Source organism: Protopterus annectens, chromosome 16.part0 (genome assembly GCF_019279795.1).
Source record: "Protopterus annectens isolate FY-2018-M chromosome 16.part0, PAN1.0, whole genome shotgun sequence".
NCBI lineage: Eukaryota > Metazoa > Chordata > Ceratodontiformes > Protopteridae > Protopterus > Protopterus annectens.
The window spans coordinates 631921881-631927880 of record NC_056750.1 but is presented as its reverse complement, the minus strand read 5'-3'; positions in this window follow the sequence as shown (position 1 = coordinate 631927880).

Below are 6000 nucleotides of genomic sequence, written 5' to 3'. Positions count from 1 at the left end.
GGTGTATTATACTAACTAGATGATGAGGCCCAAAGGGTGACATATAATGGGAGATGTTATCACCACCTGAAAATGCATCTTGTGGTGACAGAGGGGATATTATTTCCACAGGATGGGGTCTGAAGGGTGGCACGTGAGTATTAACATCGCCAGTTCATATTACATTTGGTAGTGACACATGATCATAGCAGCATGATGAGCTCTGAAGGGTGACACATAATGGTAGGGTTTTATCATTGCCAACTGAACGTGCATCTTGTGGTGGAGCATAATGGGTGGTTATTATCAGCACCATATGGTGAGGTCTGAAAGGGGAAACATAATGGGGTGTATTATAATCACCACCTCGAAAAGCATCTGTTGGTTACATATAATGGGAGATATTATTATCATCCCCTCAAAGAGTATCTTGTGGTGACAGACAATGTGGAGGGCATAATCATTGCCACATGATGTGGTCTGAGGGATTATACATAATATTGGGTATTGTCATGATCATTTTGAAGTGCATTTTGTGGAGACACATAATGGAATATATTATCATCAGCATCACTTCAAAGTTCATCTCATGGTAACATATAATAATGGTAGTATTATTGCCACATGATGAGGTCTGAAAGGTGAAACTTAATGGGAGGGTGTTAACATCCCCACCACAAAGTGCATCTCGTGGTAATACATAATGGGAAATATTATTATTACATCAAAGTGCATTTCATTATGAAACATAATGGGGTTATCATCATCTTATGACATCCAAAGTGTGACACACAATTTGTGGAAGTGATCAGCACCACCTTGAACTGCATCTCATGGTGACACCTAATGGGGCTGTTATCATCACCAGATGAGCTCTGAAGGGAAACACATAATGGGGGGGGGTATTATCATCCGATGATGAGGTCCAAAGGTTGACACACAAAGGAGAGTTATTATCATCACAATATATGATGAGATCCAAAGCATAACCTATTACAGGTGGGTATTACTGCCACCTTAAAGTACATCTGATGGTGATACATAAAGGGGGTATTGTCACCATATGGTGAGTTCTGAAGGGTGACATATAATGAGGTGATTTACCACTACCACCTCAAAGTACATCTTGAGGTGACACTTAGTGGAGGACTATAATCCTTGCCATATGATGAGGTCCAAAGGGTGAGACACAATAGGAAGTATTATCATTGCCACCTTGAAGTGCATCTTATTGTGAAACATAATGGTGGGATTATCATCCATTTATAATGAGGCATGAAGGTTGAAAAATAATGGGAGGTATTATCATCAGCACATCATAGTGCAACTCATGCTGAGACATAACAGAGTGGTTTTATATCTTACTCAGGATGAGGTCCAAAGAGTGACATATAATAGTGGGTATTATCATTGTCATCTTTAAATGCATCTTGTAGTGGCGCACAATTGGGGTCATTATTACCACCTTGAAGTTGTGATGTATAATGTAGGGGTATTATCTTCACCAAATGATGAGGCCTTAATGGTGACTCAGTATGGGAGTATTATTATTGCTACCTCAAAATGTGTCTTGTGGCAGCACATAAAGTGGGGTTATCATCATTCAGAGCATCTCATAGGGATAAGTACTGGGGTTTATTATCATCCTTTCATGAAGAAGTCCAAAGGGTGACATATAATCTGCAGGTATGATGACCACCAACTTAAAGTGCATCTCATGGTGATGCCTAATTCGGGGTATTATTGTTACTACACGATAAGGACCAAAGATTGACATGTAATGGAGGTTATTATCTTTGCCACATGAGATCCTAAGGGTGGCACAAAATGGGGAAGGAGTATTATCATTGCCACCTCAAAGTGCTTCTGATGGTGACACACAATGGGGATATTATCCTCACCTTCTGATGAGGTCCGAAAGTTGAGACATAATGAGTGTGATATCATTTCCACCTTAAAGTGCATCTGATATTGATATATAATAGGGGTATTATTGCCAACTCAGTGCATCTCGTGGTGACACATAATTGGAGAACATTATCACTGGCACCTCAAAGTACATCTTGAGGTGATATGTGAGAGAGAGGTGTTGTCACTGCCACATGATAAGGTCTGAAGGGTAACACATAATGGGGGATATTGGCACCTCAAAGTGCATTAGTGGCGACAGATAATGTGCATCTCTTGGTGACACTTTAAATTGGCATCTTGAAGTGCATCTTGTGATAACACATTTAAGGGGTATCATCCCCACATGATGTCTTTAGGGTGACATATAGCTGGGGGGTATTATCATCTCTACCTCAAATTGCATCTTGTGGTTACACATAATGAGATGTATTATCTTTGCTACATTAAGCCACCAGCAATTACAAGTTTCATAACTCCATATCTATCAACTGCCCAAATTTTCATAGAATATCTAGATTTTGGGTTCCTATTACATTATTGAAAGATAATGTAATCGAATGCTCAGAACTTCGAAACGGACGCATTTCAAAGATCTTATTGTGGGATCGCAGTACAGTGAAGATTGGGATCTTTGCCCTTTCCTCACTGCAGTGCGATCTTGGAGTTGGAATATATATTTAGCGGGGGGTGTGGGGGGGCATCCCCCCACAATAATAGCTTCAATATGCGGCCGTTTTGAGCATTCAATTATGTTATCTTTCGATAACGTAATATGAACCCCAAGATTTTTATCTCATTTTTTGGACTGTTCTTTATAAAATTTGTTGTTTGCTGGCAAATCATTGGGGGATAAACTCACTAAATAATGACATGTACATGAGTTTCAGACTTTACATCCTTCATTAAATGCAAGCAGATGCTATTTCTATTGTTCTAGCAGTGCTTTAAGTTTATAAGTGCAATATTTAAAATATGTGTATTTCTGTGCTTTGTTCCCCAATTATTTTGACCTTTGTCCATATTAATTGAGCTAAGAGGGTGAGAGGTGTGCCACTATCCTCCTTAATTGCAGTCACTACTTGATCTCGACCTCTCTCACTGTCTTTCACTTTCATTCACACAGACGTGCATATTTCACACATACAGACATAAGCATAAATACACACACTCCTTTCTATTTTTTTTTTTTTTACTTCTGTATTTGTTTTAATTTTGTGCTTGACAAACCGCAAAAGGGCTGCTTAGCAAGCATAAAAGAATGGTGACTGTTAGTATTTTTAACTGTCCAAGCTTCACGGCACCCTTTCATGCTGCCGTGAAATGATAAACTAATTTTTCATTGGGGTTTACCTGTACATTAACACCCTGCTGGAGAACGTTCATTATCCATTATTACAGTTTGCCCATTCTCTAATTGGAATTATCATCATCTGCACCTAGAAGTGTACCTCATGTTGACACATAATGGAGATTATAATCACAATCCTGAAGTGCATCTCATGGTGGTATTTAATGAAGATATGTTATCACCACATGCTGAGATCTGTAGAATGGCACTTAAGGGGAGGGGGTTATCATTGGAAACTCGAAGTGCATCTTATTGTGCCAGGTCCAGAGTGTGACACATTATGGGTGGTATTGTTATCAACACCTCAAAGGTCATTTCATGGTGACACACAATGTGAGATATTATCATCATGATATGATGTAGTTCAAAGGGGGAAACAAAATCAGGAGAATTATAATCACTACCTCAAAGGTGCATCTTGAGGTGATATGTAATGGAGAGGCATTATCATTGCCACATGATGAGGTGCAAAGGTTGACATAATAGTATTACCATCACAACCTCAAAGTGCATCTAGTGGTAACACACAATGCAGGATATTATCCCCGCTAGATGATGATGTCCAATGGGTGACACACAATGGGGGATATTATCATCATCACCTGAAAGTGCATCTTGTGGTGACAATGATGGGATATTGTTATTGCCACATGATGAGGTTTGAAGGGTAACACATAATGGGGTGTTTGTACCCTGGCATCTCAAACTGCATTTGATGGTGATACATAATGGAGAGGTGTTATTGCCACATGATGAGGTCCAGAGGGTGATATACAATGGGAGATATTTTCATCACCACCTTGAAGTACATCTGGTCCTGACACATAATGGGGGTGTTACAGTTGCCACATTTAGGTCCAAAGGGTAACATATAACATGGGTATTATCACCTCCTGAAAGTGCATCTAGTGTTGACACATAACGGGGTATTATCATTGCTACATGATGAGGTCCAAAGGCTGACACATAAGGGGGAATTTATCATTGCCACCTCAAAGTGCATCTTGTAGTGACACATAATGGGTGGGTATTATAATTGTCACATGATGTGGTATAAAGGGTAACATTTAATGGAGGAGGTAATATCATATGATGAGCTCCGAAGGATGACACATAATGAATATTATCATTTCTACCTTAGAGGCCATCATGTGCTCACATGTAATGTGGTTAATAGCATCAACAACTCGAAGAGCATCTTGTAGCAACACATAATAGGGGCTATTATAATCACTGTATGAACAGGTGATGCATAATGGGGGGTATTATGATTGCCACACGATGAGGTCCGAAGGGTAGCACATAGTGAAGGGTATTATCATTGCTATCTAAAAATGTCACTTAGTGGAGTGGTATTATCATTGTCACATGATGAAGTCCAAAGGGTGACTCATAATGGCGGATATTATAATCACCACCTCAAAGTGAATCTTGTGTGACATATAATGGTGGTTTATTATCATCACCATCTCAAAGTACATCTCGTGGTGGGAAAACCATCATTACCATGTCAAAGTGCATTTCACAGTGACAGTCAATGTTGGCTGTTACCATTGCTGCATGATAAGGTTCAAAGGGTGGCATATAATGGGGAGGATTATCATTGACACCTCTAAATTTATATCATCCTGACAGATAATGGCTGAATTATCATCATTAACTTGAAGGGCATGTTATGCTGATACATAATGGGGAGATATTATCACCCCATTATGATGTCTGAATGGTAACCATTATGGGTCACCATTTTGACCTTATCATGTGGAAATGAAAATACTCCCTCGTTGTTCATCACCACGAGATGCACTTTGAGGTGCCATTGATAATACTCCCACATTAGGCGTCACCACAAGATGGGCTCTGGAGGTGCTATCGATAATACCCAATTATTATGTGGCACCATTTTGACCTCATTCTGTGGTAATGATAATACCCCATTATATGTTACCACAAAATGCACTCTTGGATTGTGGTGATAATACCTCCCAACATATATCTCAACTGTCCCAAGTTGTTGGGTGCACCTGTTTTTACCCTCTAAATAAAGCCGTATTCCTGAAATCCCAATTTGGGTGCTTCTTAAGTCATGATTTGTAGTAATGAGACCTCTGTCATGGCTGTAGATGTCCCAGCTAATCAGAATGTCTCTTTACTGCACCTAATTTGCATACTGCTGACCAATTTTTCTTCCTCTGTCATTTTTGTCTACAAAGTAAGATGTGTCAGTGGACTTCAGATAGTTTGTGTTTTCTATTAGGTTTGCTCAGCCTGCATAATAAGCAATGCTAGAAGGAGAGTTGTTCAGCTTTTTCATTTGTCATTGGACTCCTGACCTCTGCTGAAGAATTTGCAGAACATGGACAACATACTCAAAGGTAAGAAGAGAAAAATGGAAGACCAGGGGTTGCTGCTATGGGAATCTTGAGACAGTGGAGCTGTTAGCTGGCCTTTGAGAGATTGAAGGAGGCCTGATAAAAATCATTCGTGGGAGGTTTTGCTGTACTAACCAGAGGATGAGAAGGAGATTTAGAACTGGGTTTTGATTTTATTTTAAATTTCCCTTACTACTGCAGTTCATAACAGGTAAACAAGATTCTGACTGAAGCAAGTGCTAAATAAATATTAATGTGCATTCCTGCATTTTCTAAGACAATATCTATTAAACTATATAATGCTATAGTACAATAGGTGTGTAACAGATTAAAATTTGTAAAAGTAATTTTTAAACATTTTATAAAGCATTCAGAGCACCCTGCTGCACC